Source organism: Neolamprologus brichardi, chromosome 22 (genome assembly GCF_056152115.1).
Source record: "Neolamprologus brichardi isolate AB-2024 chromosome 22, ASM5615211v1, whole genome shotgun sequence".
Lineage (NCBI taxonomy): Eukaryota > Metazoa > Chordata > Actinopteri > Cichliformes > Cichlidae > Neolamprologus > Neolamprologus brichardi.
Genome location: NC_142124.1, coordinates 21,769,454 through 21,783,431, shown reverse-complemented (window position 1 = coordinate 21,783,431; position 13,978 = coordinate 21,769,454). Strand labels below are relative to the sequence as shown.

Below are 13,978 nucleotides of genomic sequence, written 5' to 3'. Positions count from 1 at the left end.
AAAATTCTAATCCACATGAAACAGAGCTCAAATGAGAGAAAACTGCATTTTCCCCCCTCTCCTCGTCTTTCTGTCCTCTAGCTCTGAGCTGAGAGCCAAAACAATGTCCTTCAAAACAAGGGCCTGATTAATAACATGCTGTTCCATCCACTCTGGAGGGCCGTATGTTTGCGCAGATTCACTATCTGCCATTTAGCTAACTGACTTCCACATATATCAGCTCGCATGTGCGGGCCAAGATGGCTACTGTTGATGTTCAAATAAGCTTAGACAGTATAAACACACGAGGTCAAAGGAAGCAAAAGGAGGCAGGATGCAAATCTCCATGCGTCGGCACGGGGAAACAACTTCATGCCTTTCACTGTGTCTTTTTCTAATTCCCCTTTTAGCTGAAAAACAAATCCAGCCCATTAATCTTTAATGTTATGGGCCTGGCTCTGATCAAGACCAGGACCTGTATAGTGTTTCCCCCATCCTTCACTGCAATTCTTCATTCAGTATATCAGCAGCACCAGTTAGCATTCCCCATAATGGGTGCCACACAGTATTTGTGTCTGTTTGTGTACCACAGAGTCATGTTAGGAAAATCATGGAGGAAAGTTCTTAAGGCTGACTTAACAGCTGGCATACTGAACAAAAGAACTTTAATCCAACTCACAAGGGTGCAGGGAAATCTTTAACCTTTACGAGACAACAAAATAACAGAAGGGGAGCAAGGAAGCAGACAACCTAACAAATACACACATCTGTTAGAAAAGCATAATATGGCGTAGGTGAACCCAAACAACACAGTAACAAGGGCAGAAACAGGAAGATAGGAGGCAAGTAGAGGTGGGCAGATGGATCCGAATATCTAAGTATTGATATCAGAGTTGATAGTAGCCTAATATCCTCTGAGATCAGTATGCAGCCCGCTGATTTGTGTTAAATAATTTATTTTTCTTTTGGAAATGAAAAAATATCTCAAACTATGAAAATGTCTGAACCTTTTTGTGTTGACTGTCACGTCTGTTTTATTTATAGCCTATAGCACGTTTAAACAACAGAAGCTGACTCGAAGTGCTTTAGAGACCTTACATTCCAGGTCTCTTGATGATTATCTCTTAAGTTATTACACATTGCTCTACCCTGCATCAGCTGCCTAGATAAGATAAAAGTATCGGCATTGGTATTGGTATCTGCAGTACCAGAATTTGCAGTATTCCACACCACTTGAGCAAACTAAAATTGTAGAAGAAGTTTCAAAATAAAATAGGAAGTACTTGTAAAAAACAAACAAACAAACAAACAAAAATGTTAGGAACACAGAAGGAACAAATATGAAAGAAGAAAAATCCCCAGTAACATAAGAACAAAGTAAAAATAAGGATTATATAATAAAACCACTGACAAACAAAAAGACCACAACTCAAAAGGCTCAGGGAGAACTTGTATGTGTGTCCATTCATGTTATTTTGTGTATGTGTGTGTGTAGGAATAAGGTGGGTGTTTACTTTTGCTGGAAAATGAGTGGCATTCTCCTTCATTTCCTGCTAGCGCTGAAAGTAATAGAGCCACAAGTGCTTGCCCGCTCTCAAACACAAACACACATGCAAAAGCTTACACAGCCACGGCTACAAAGGGACTGCGAGGAAGCACAATCTAGCACATGAAACTGATACAGTCTGCTAAAAGTGGTTTGGCATCATTTAACAGCACAAGAGGGGAGGCTGAAAACTGAGTACAGTTGGTAAGTGATGTGATGGACTGCAGATATCCCCTCCTCTAAGTCAGCGAAAATGAATTATGATCAGCTGTACTGTAACAGAGAATTAGGACACCTCTTTGAATGTTATCAGAGTTGTGAGGCAATTTATAAAAAGAATCATATTTTTAAGATTACTTAAAAATCTTTCAATAAAGATTCATTTGAAAATTAGCAAAGAGAACAATAGGTATGCTTTTAATTACACAGTGCCAGGTGTCTTTGAAACTGCCTCCTATTCTGCCCCCTTGTGGTCACACGCTTTGGACTGTTTTACAAGGGGGTGACACAGTTCATCAGCACAGCAACATTTCTATTTTTTTTATCCTTCTGTTTTGCTCTTCGATCACACAAATACAGGACATTAGCAAAACAGATGGGTATTTGTAACGAGGGAGACATCCGAGTACAGGTTTTCTGCTGGCCGTCTCTGGTCTGCGCCGCTGTAATGGCTATGAAAGCTCGCCCAAGAGTTTACAGATCCACAAAGATGTCCTTTATCCTTTTACTGCAACATTTAAGGAAGAAAATTAATAAATTCCCTTTAAACTACTGAGGGGAAAAAAATTAAGAGCTGGTGTTGAGTTTGGAGTGTAAAAACGTCACATGTTACAGCCTATAAACTGAATGCAGTGGGGGATGAGAAGCTCAGCAGTATATGAGCAGGCAGTCTGGCAGCAGCGCTGACAGTCGAGTATGTTCATCTGTTGGAAACGTGTGTGTGTGTGTGTGTGTGTTTGAGGTGTAAATCCACATGGAGGTGTTTGCTTTACACGGGGCATAAAGTGTGCCGTGTGTGCCGCTGTGTATCCAGCGTGACTGTTGCTTGTGTATGCTTGGTCACACTTTTGGCACTCTGTATCAAAGGCCTGCATGGGCAGCTGGTTGGAGTCTGGTAACTGTGGTTATATAATGCACTACACACAAAACACACACTTGAGCTGCTTGTAACCACAAGTCAGCCACTAACTGACCAGTCGCCGCCCACTGGAGGGTGCAAATCGGTGAAAGTCATTTAGCCCAGGTTTTGTCAAGCGCAGAACACAAAACAGACCGTTAATTCTTGAAGAAGTTGAGAGGAATGTAAATCTTTTAATCTATCAATTCTTTAATCGAAACAAAGCCATGCACGTGTGGAAAGCTGACTGGAAGCTGGCTCACTGCTGCACACCAGCAGCTCTGCACACTCCTGTTGTTGCTCACCAACAAAGAAGAGCGCTCACACTCCAGTGTGTGTCCCATACGATTGTTTACACACTCTAGTGGAGATCCAGTCACATAAGGGCAAGCATGTGTGCACACATACCAGCACACACACTCACACATACACACAGGTACACGTTTAGTAGACTTTTCTTGCCGTAGGCCAGCGAAGTAGAGGGATGGTGCCAAATGTTTTTGGATTTCAGATCTCCTGACCGCTGTCTTTTCCAGACTCCCCCCCCCCCCCCCCCCCTCCACTTTTTTGTCTCTTACTCTCTCTCTACACCTCTCTTACTCTGTATATTTTTCTACCTCCCCTCCTTCCTTTGCAAAGAAACTACTGCTGCCACCACAAGCCACTGCCGCCGCTGCTGCTGCACTAAAACACATGTGATCAAAAATGTATCTCCTCAGCAGAGCTTGCATTTTTTCTCTATCTATCCCTGCTAGTTTGTCGTGCAGTACACCCAAGAGTCACAGGCTCGGAGTCACAACTGTCTGTCCTCTCTCTGTTTGTGATGGAAGGATGCCGTTACAAAGGAATGCAGTGTCGCCTGCCAGAGGTATCACAGTGGATGGACAGAGCAGAGAAGAGAAGAGCATGTGTGCGTTTTGTGTGCGTTTGCAATCTTCCTTTGCACTTGCACATACCAATCATTATATGATTAAGAGCAGCTATTGCATTACACAGAAAACACAGATCCATCCACATGGAGGACACCCTTGTTACATCTGTAACCTTGAACATATCCTGCTGCACAGCCGAGCCCCCGATACACACTTGCAATGCACACCACGCCCCCTTCAACATCATCAACTAAAGTCCCAGATGTATGGGCATGGATGCATCAACAGTGTCTTAGCCCAGATCTCAAACTCGCATACACAAAGCAACAGTCCAGATCATCGCTCTCACGGGACACTCAAAGATCAACAGACGGTGCGCAGCTACAAATTTTATATAAAAATCAGCGTCCACACAGTGTGAGTGGAACACTTGAGTGTGCTTTTGGTGTGCTCAGTTCTTTTTAGTCTGCAAGTTGTTACTCTGTGCGCTGGCTTAGGACTGAGGAGAATTATGCAAGTCCCATGACTAACAAATGGAATCTGTTTTTCCTCCTTTCCCGCTCTCTCTCTTAATTGCTTTTAGCCACCTCAGGCACAAAAAAGAAAAGAGATGACAGGCCACGAGGATGCTAATGGATTCAGAGGAAACCTGCTTACCTTTCTTTCCTCAGAGACTCGGTGGAGGAGAGCAGGGGTGGGGGGAGGATCGCTGGGCAAGGGCAGCGTTAGGTGTGTGCGTCAGGTGGTTCAGGGTCTCTTCTACCTCCCTCCTTCAGCCACTCGTGTCTCCCATGGGATGGGATGGCATCAGGTTTTCAGTGAACAAGTAGGGTCCTCCTGGGCAAAGATCTGGCACTCGGAATTGGTCCAGAGCTGCTCGCAGGTGCAAGAATAACAAGCAAACAATAAAAAGGAAAAGAAAAGAAAAAAAAAATGCAAAAGTTAAAAACTGAAAATCTTCAACTGCAGGTTGAGATAACCGTCTGCAAAACTTTTAATTTTCTGCTTCCAGCAAAAACAAAAACAAACAAAAAGGAAGGAAGGGAGAAAAAAAAAAAGTTCTATCCATGTACTTTTTGGGGGGGAAGAGGTGGCAAAAGTGACAGAGGTGATGAAAGGGTGAGAATGGGGAAACGTCCTCTCTGTGTCGTCTTCGAGCTGTCCAGACGCAGGTCTGAGGAACACCTTCCCAATCTGTGCGCTCTTGCTCTCCAGGGTGGAAAGTAGGAGGGAAGGAGCAAGGGAGCAGGACACAGAGGGAGAGAGAGTGAGTAGCAGTGAAGTGGAACTCAGTCAGTTAGTCACTCAGGTCAGTCAGGCAGGCAGGCAGCGAGGCAGTGTATCTGGGTCCAAGCAGGTTGTGCTCCCACTCCAAGGACTTATAACCCGAGGTGGGGCGGGGGGGGCTGTGCACCTCGCTGCTCCAATCTCTCTGGCTTACTACGCGATCCCTCTCCCACCAGCTTATTTTGGGAAAGACAGACAGGATTGTTCATTGGGTTAGCCCCCTTGATACAAAAAGCAAGTGTCTGTGGCTGGCTGCAGTGAAGAAGGAGGGGAGTGAGCAGGATGGGGTGGGGTAGCAGCCGCGCAGAGAGGGGTGGGGTAGGATGAAGAGGAGGGAAGGGGAACAAAAAAAGACGAGAAGAGGGGAATTCGGAGGCGTCTCATGTTCTGCTTCTCACTGTTCTCCTCGCCTTCCCAAACTCACCTCCAGGAAATCACGCTGCCTTTTTAGCCTGTTTACTGTTTTGAAACATGATCACAAATCAGTCTTGCAAATGAGATCCAGCTTATGCTTTATTTCTTTTGCAGCTTTATTGATAAAGTCTGTGGATGACATGACAGTGGACAACGGTAAGGCTCAAAGGGGCATTGCACCGTCACCTAAAACCTGCTGTAGGTCGTGTGCAGTTGTCACATGGTGCCACTTTCTTTGTTTTGATCACCATAGTGTGGTTAATCGCATCTTTTTACATTTCTTTAGTCCGCCTCATCTATTCGTGGCACGTATTACAAGTATCAACTATTCCTCGTCTTTGAAGCGTGCCAGGTGATTGCCGGGAAAATAAGCAAATTCTCATGAAAACTGGTAATGTTTTGGATGTTTGCTGACAACCTGGACGAGCCACAGTCATCCCTTATCATTTAGTACAGGTTACTTCCCACACAGCAGCAACTTAGTAGGATCAAAACAGACTTAGCATTCAGTATTTAACTGGCAGTGTGCTAGCTGGCTCTTTGCTATGGTAGTGGACCTTGACGAGCATGCTGTTCCACGCTTCTGATTGGATGCACTGGAAGGAAAGCTGGCCTAGCCTTTTCCTGAAAGACCTACTGGGACAGAGCCATTGGCTGATTTAAAGATCAGATAGAGACTGGGATTCCAAACAGATCCGCAGCAAGAGGAAAGAGAGAGAGAGAGAAACAATAAAGAGGATTTTAGAGTTGCCCAAGTTCTTCCCCTCATTATGACGTTGTGCCAGTTACTGGTTTATTTAAGGCTCCGTCATTTCGGCAGCATCCACTGATTCATTGCTTCAGTCACTCTGCAAGTAACAGAGAGTTGTCAAAAGTTGGCAGCCCCACGGCACTTTCTCTCATTCATGTTTTGCACATGAGGAGTAATAAACGTCCCCAGACTGTGTAATCGACCAACTTTTAGAAGCAAAGTCGGGCTGAAGTCAGCTTTTCCTTGCATGAGAGCGTCTCAAAAGGGCATATTTGGATCATTATTATAATATTTAATGGGGATCTGCTTTTTGAAGGGTGCCATTATGGCAAAATTTATAGTGCAGATGGGGTTTTAGGCATTTTATTTGCACTCTTTTGAGCAAATATCAAGATAGCAAAGTGATTAGACGTGCACGAGAGGGCTGAAAAGGAGACATCTGTAGTGATGGATGGTCATAGATGTGACTGCTGATAACTGCCATAAGTGCCATCGTGATCAGCTAAAATAAGTATCCCGTTCACGACTGGAGCCGACCAAATTGAATAATTAAAAAAAAAAAAAAGCAACAGGCGTCATTCCTGTGAAAGAGCCATGGTGCAAGTTGAATGGTCCTCTGAACATATAAAGGGTGGAGTAACCATATGCCCAGTAATGATGTCATCAATAGGAACCCTGTGTAGTAGTTAGGCCTGCCATTCATCTCCCGCCCCAGGTGTGTGTGTTTCTGCGTGCATGCTTGTTGATCACGCCCCGCCGCACAAGTGATCACTGTTTGTAGCTCAATGGGGCAAAAAAAAATCAGTCGGCGGAGGCTCGCACACAACCACAAGAAAGCCTCCGCCTCTTCCAGTTATGGCCATGCTACAGTTGCACTGAAAAATTCCACCTCGGGCTCATCAACAAATCTCAGCTAAACTTCTAATACTCTCACACAGACACAAAACAAACGCTTATGTTCACTCATTTGGTCAGCCTACACTAACCCCCTGAAAAGTCCCCACACCACTCACCACTATAGCGTGGTACGAAAGCCCCCTCCCACTCGCTTTGCTTTTACAAGGTGAAACATTCCCGAGGAGAGGGAAAAAACACCTGGTCGTCATAAGTTTGCCTTTTTTCACTCCACTTTTTCCCCTCCACTCCATTCCATTAGTAAGAACAAAAACAAACAGTGGCTGGAAAATTGTTGCATTGCATCACACGGACCCGCTTTGCTCTTGATGTTGGTCAGAAACCCCCAAAATAAGACATCAGGGACAGGTTGGCGTCACAGATAAACTACGCCCTACACCACACCTAGTGTGCACAAACATAGACTCCCTATGTGCTAACGTATGGGGGTCTGTTCTCAAAGGTGGTGTGTTAAGGGTGGAGGGAGTTTGTCTGGGGGTGCACTGAGCATGTGTGTTCCTTGTGTGGGTCCTGTGAATGGCTGGAGTGTGTTATAGGGTGGAGTTGCTTGTGAGCTTGATTGAAATTAAGTTTGGGGTTGTAATATGACCTTGTTTATTCGATTCAGTGGTCACTCTCTGAGTGAAGTATTGTATGGCAGTGACTGGGTTGATAGCATAAGCTAACATGGGTAACGGTTAAGAGTGTTTGGAGACATTATTCTGATTCACAGCGTTCATTCACTTTTCATAGCAGGACTAGGAGCACCTACACCTAATGCACTTTCCTTCAGCTAAGCCCCTTTTATTCAAAGAAGCCATTGATATCCATTAGCGAAGGTCAGAGTTGAAGGTTCACACAAGGACAGCAGAGGACAGGTGTCCCTCTCTTCCATCCTGCTCTTTTCTCCTGTGCTTCTATAGTCCCTCTTTTATTCACTATCAGCCTCTCTTTCCCTTGTGCGACAATTCAAAAGGGCCGTTTTCTCTCAGGTGATGTGGTCCACCTTTGTCTGTTCTAACCTTACAAAGGAATGCCTGGCATTCACCAGGCTGTGCCTGCACAAGGCAGTTTAAGATGAGTGAAAAAAGCTGGTGAGGGAGGAAGGGAAGGGATAAGGCATAAGAAAAGGAAATTTCAAGAAGGAAATAATAAAGCAGCACAACAGAGATGCAAAAAACATTAAAAAGCTGACGCGAAGAGGATAACCAAAAAGGAAAAGACGGAAACTTTTAAAGAAGGTGCCATACAGAAGCAAGGGAGGAATGGAAAGTGAATGCTAGAGTTATTGGAGGTTCAGTAGTTTCACACACTGTGGATAAAACTTGAAGCCTCTGAAATTTATGTGAATTTCAACAAGGAAATTCCTCTGAGATGGGCTTGGGGCTCTGCCCTTAGTTGGCATGAGGGTGGAGAGTGTGGGTGGGGTTATGGGAGGGCACAAGAGAGTAGAGAAGCGAGAAGAATGGATAGGTGGATGGATAGAGCGGGTAGAGGAGGAGAATTATTTTTTTTTGTGGCTAGACTCCTCTTGGCTCACCTGACGCATATTGTTGCCGAGCTCAGTTTCCCCCTGGGGTAATCATTTGACACTGATAAAAAGGGGGAAGGGGAGAGAGTGGAGAGAAAAAGGATGACAGTGTTTCCACCCTGGGAAAAAGCTCTCTATGGAGATTAGAGGACAGCTGGGGTAATTCTTCCGTCTGTTGGACTGCGGAAAGGGAAGACCGGGGGAAAAGAAGAGAAGAGAGTGAACAAAAAAATTCAAGAAGAGTTTCAGGAGAGAATAGCAGGAATTGTTCTGCATTTTGGAAGGTGTTGTTGGAGTAATTCCCCTCACTTTCTTCACACGCGCCACACATGCACTGAAATGACTGGAGACAGAAAGAGGAGAGGCAGGGGGTGTTTGGAGGTAGAGAGGTGTGTGCACATTTTTAAGTGTTTCCACAGTCACGAGTCCAGATTTCTAGCTTTGGCACACCTATGTGCACATGCACACGTATACACACACAAACACACACACACACGATGCTGCAGCATGCGCAAATAGAAGAGTGGCGACTGAATGGTATTTTACTGCTTCTGTATTTATGGCAGGTTATTTTGACCCTGGGTGGTCCCCGCTGAAAGACTTCTGGGGTCATTAATCATCAGTCAGGAATCAGATGTCAGGTGTGTGAGTGTGTGCGGGAGAAAGGAAAGAGAGTTGGTCAGTAACCAAAGAAGAGCGAGCCCATTTACTGTACTGTACTGTACTGTACTGTGCTGTATGAGCAGGAAGGGTAGGCAGAAAAAAACAGCAAGTGTGTACGTGCATGTTTGAGGTTTGCCTCGCAAACCAGTGGATATCCTAATCAGCTGAGCTGGTGGTGAGATGAAAGAATGTGAAGATTATTGCCTGGTAATTGTTTCCAGAGTGCAACAGTGCTGCTATATCTCAAAAAACTCGCACTGAGCTGTTGTACACATCCACCATCCATCACACATTAGGGTCATGGGATACGTGCATGCCCCCAAAAGGAGCAGCCCTTTGAGTTAAAGCCAGCCGACCAGATCATCGGGCTATTGTACGTCCAAGAATCCAACTTTATTATTATTCTTTGTCTTTTACTGACTGATCTCAAAGGTTCATCCAAAGACAAACACACTCTGAAACGGCAATTTCCCTACCCACTAACTTTTTTGTCAACATACTTGCACACAAACAGCAAAAACAAGACGCCCAGAGATCTGCGCTTGACTGATAAGGTCATCACTCTATCAGCTAGTCGGCTGTTCGAATGCCATTTTCTTTCTACCGCTTGTTGACAGCCCCTCGTTTCAGCTAGCCGGCCCTGAGAGGGCAGAGGGAACTGAGATCAAACAGAGACAGAACTGTTTAGCTTTTGTTTTATTACATTTTTTAAACCCATGTTCCGTTTCTGAACCATCGGGCAAGACAGCTATTTCCTTTTTACAGCGGGAGCAACAGAATCACGAAACCCAAACAATCAGGTTACAATAAATAAATCTGACTGCCGGAGTTTGGAGATTTCAGCAGAACATCCAAAGACTCCACCCGAGTTAGATATGTGGCGCTAATGCTGTGGGTCAAGGATGAGCATCCAAGTTCACTGAAGGGTATCCTAAGTATGATTGATTTGTATAAGAAAAAAAATCAAATGTCTTCTGTGTAAACAGGATTTCCACTGGAGGAAGCGGCAGCTGAATCTGAATGTGTTATCCCTCTTCCTCCTAGAATAACAGAATTATCTGAATCGGTCTCTGATTAAGCTGTTTCGCAGCTGTGACTAAATTATCTTTTTATGTAGTTATATAAGATTTCACTTGTGCGGCGCCAGTTGTTGCATCTCTTAATCGCATTCGTTTGCACACATGATTTTAATCACAGTATCAAACACACTGACTAGACGTATTCTCGTGATCACTTAAATAATTCAATCTGACTCGAGCATGTTTTTGTTTTGACTTTATTGAAAACACTTCAAAACAATGAACGTACCGTCTGGTTATTTTCTGCTCGGCAGCCCTGGTAGTTACTGAGTAATCACGGCTGCTCTTCTTCCACTGTCCATATCCAATGGGTCGGGTCCACAGAGCCCATTTATTGGTGCGATAAACGGTTTATTTTGACATAATGATACACTCAGACTGTAATTACAAGAAAAAATGTGTTTGATATGTCAAGATAGCAACCTAAACTGCTTTCTCAGGATAACTGGCAAGACACAATGCATAGTTGTTATTTCTAGATAATTAGATAAGTAATTTGCCAGAAAAATATGGAAGAAAAGCTGTGATCTTGCGATAACAGGCTAAACAAATATGATAAGTAACCATTACAGAATTCCTGCTTTGAAAACTAAAACAGGATTGGCCCAGTGAGACGGGTTAGAGTTTAACCCGGATGAAGTGTTGCTCTTGGTCTGTCACACAATATACAGTTCAGTGAAAACTGCTGTAATACTGGTCTATGTACAGTGTTGGGAAGGTTACTTTTAAAATGTATTCCACTACAGATTACAGAATACATGCCCCAAAATGTATTCTGTAACGTATTCCGTTACGTTACTCAATATGAGTAACGTATTCTGAATACTTTGGATTACTTAATATATTATCATGCTGTTTACAACTATGTGAATGTACTATTGCTGTGATTTATTACTGTTACTGCAGGTCTGCGGCTCCGAACCGTAGTAAACGGACCTCTGACTAATACGGTGGGTTCTGTGTCGGGCTTGTAGCCGAAAACTAGCTTTACTTTGTTGTCTGGGTCAACTTTGCTAGCGAGAGACAGAGAGAGGCCTTGAAAGGCTGCTCCAACAGAACTTATTGTTTTTGGAGGAAAACACGAACACGGTGTACAGTCGAGTCTTAACAGCTTACTTACAAGTGGGCTTGTCAGGCACTCTTCTTGGCTGCACGTGGTTATTATTATATTTACATGTTTCCAGCTCCCGTTTTTGCTCGATGACAGCTCGTACTTTTCCTTTTTCTCCCTCCCTCGCTCACAGACACATAACGGGTATGGCAGTCCATTCTCCCTGCAGCACGGACTACACTGCCCATGAGGCTACATTCTTTAGAGCTATACTTGTAGCATTCTGCCTATTAGCTTAGCACAACAACAACAGGCGCTCTCTCACCCAGGAAACACGCAGAGAGAGAGCGTCACCCTGCAACCATGGCAACCATAACGCTGCCGCCTGGAACAACAGAACACAGCTATCAAACAAAACCCAAACAGTCCTGACCCGCGACAATATGAAACAGGGAAGTACCGCAGTGTAATCCATTTATTTCAACAAAGTAACTGTATTCTAAATACCACCTTTTTAAACGGTAACTGTAACAGAATACAGTTACTCATATTTTGTATTTTAAATACGTAACGGCGGTACATGTATTCCGTTACTCCCCAACACTGTCTATGTAACACTTCTTGGTCTATGAGCCTACTTGTCTGAGCAGCAATGCAAAGATATTGAACTAACTTATTCAGTTATCAAAATTACTCATCAATTCAGATACTCATTTCACCTCACCTAAATGTGTAGTCATGCGAAAAAGAAAATGTCTCTATGCAGTCCTATGAAGAACTAAGCCTATTCTTGCCGTTTCCATAGGATTGAGAAGATAAGTAGTAGCTAAGTTGGCTTGTTAAGTGTTAAACTCCATAACAGTGGAGTTTGAAAAGGACTGAACAAGCATGGCTGGTTTGAAAGTGTAGAAAGCCTCTACTATATAAAATGACCATAATAGCGCGACAAAGCTTTAGAGAGTTGCTTCTGAACAAACCACTGAACAAAGATTGGAACAAGAAAGATGTTTGAACATAATGTGCAGAACCATGTTTAGTGAAACCCAAACATTGCATTTTAGCACAAACACATGATACCATCTGTCACGCACGGTGGTGGAGGGCACTTTGCATTTGCATTTTTTGCATTTTTGCTGTCAAACATGAGTAGACAATGATCAGCAAGTTCAGCAAGAACATTTACAACAAAATGGCTAAAAAAACAACAATCAAAATGTCGCATTGGCCTGATCAAAGTTCAGACCTCAGCCTAACTCAAACCTGTGGTGGATCTTCAAGAGAACTGTGCATAAGTGAATGAAAATAAACCTCAAGGGACTCAAAGCCTTTTGACCAAGTCGTAAAGACACGTGGGTCAAAGTTCATCCACAATGATGTGAAAGTCTGATAAGGTGTTTGATGTACTTATTTTTTCACACAACAGTATATTAATCAGAATCAGAATCAGAATACTTTATTAATCCCGAAGGAAACTAGGGATTAAAAACTGGGATTCACTGGTACACTGTACCTGTAGGGTGAAAATTGAGCTGAAATCTTTATCTCTCCCTTCTTAGCCATACTGGATATTAGTGATGGGAATCGAGAACCAGTTCTTGTAGAGAACCAGTTCCTGGTAGTTCAATTCCTTTGAATTGATCATCTGCCTACCGATCAATTGTGTTTATTGGTTCCGCCTACTCTTGCGTAACAATTAGTTGATTTCAGTTTGTGTGCGGGAAGAGGAAAATAGTTGTGCAGCCTACAGGGTGGATATCGACATTACTTTTATTTTTACTGAGCAAAGGGACAAGAGTGCAATGGTAAAGTTCATCCAGAACAGAAACATCTGCATTATCTAACTAATTCAACTTCAGCTCTTTACAAGCACCTGCATAGACAACATGCTAATGCTAAGCTAGTCAAGAAACCAGAATGATGATAAAACTGAGTTTTATCGTCTACCCACAGCCTGAACCTTGACAGGTAACAAAAGCAGTGAGGAGCAGTCATGCTGTGCACGTTCATGTATCTGAAGTAGAATCACTGTGGTGATTGCTTTGTGCTAGTATCCATCTTTACTTTGCGTTGCTGGCTTTGTGTTTGTACCCAAGTACTTTGAGAAAAATCATGCATGTGTTCTTATTAGGATAAGGATTTGTGTTGGTGTGTGCGACTGTGGACTATCAGTGTATATTGTTAAATGGTAATTGTGAGAAAATGCATTTGAGCTCATTTTACAGAAAACACTAAACCGATATAAGGAGTAGTATAAAGAATTACTCTCTCCTGAGAGTAAAATGGCCTGTATTTGTATAGCGCTTTACTTGTCCCTAAGGACCTGACTGAGACGCCACTGACAGAGGCGAGGCTGCCTACTGACCACCACCAGTAGGCAACGGGATTGCCCAAGGACACAACGACCGAGCCGGGGCTCGAACCGGCAACCTTCCGATTATAAGGCGAACTCCCAACTCTTGAGCCACGATCTCCCCAGTAGTGAAGTAATGTACTGCATTACTTTTAGGACAAGTGTTCTGTGTAATATGTGTAACCCATTACTTTTTTTGAGTAATGACTCCAACAAGCACAAACATGTGGAGCAGTGAGAACCCAATTAAAATCAATAAGAGAATCGATAAGGAATCAAACCGATAGGTGATATCGATAATGGACTCAGAATTGCTAGCTTCTTATCAACTCCCATCCCTACTGGATTAGCAGAATTGTTTAAATAGAAGCTAATAGAAACCTAGAAACATTAACTTTATACAGCGATAAGACAACAATGCTGACAGCCAGTACTGTGTTTGCA

General features: G+C 43.5%; 1 protein-coding gene across 1 annotated transcript in view; it reads right to left on the bottom strand.

Annotated features, from left to right (window-relative positions):
* col8a2 (collagen, type VIII, alpha 2) overlaps positions 1 to 5,017 on the bottom strand; it is a 49,851-nt gene extending 44,834 nt beyond the window's left edge. The window contains exon 1 of the mRNA XM_006787582.3: positions 4,172 to 5,017. The gene's annotated coding sequence lies outside the window, so the exon portion shown is untranslated. The remainder of the gene's footprint in view (positions 1 to 4,171) is intronic.
* Between the last annotated feature and the right edge of the window lie 8,961 nt (positions 5,018 to 13,978).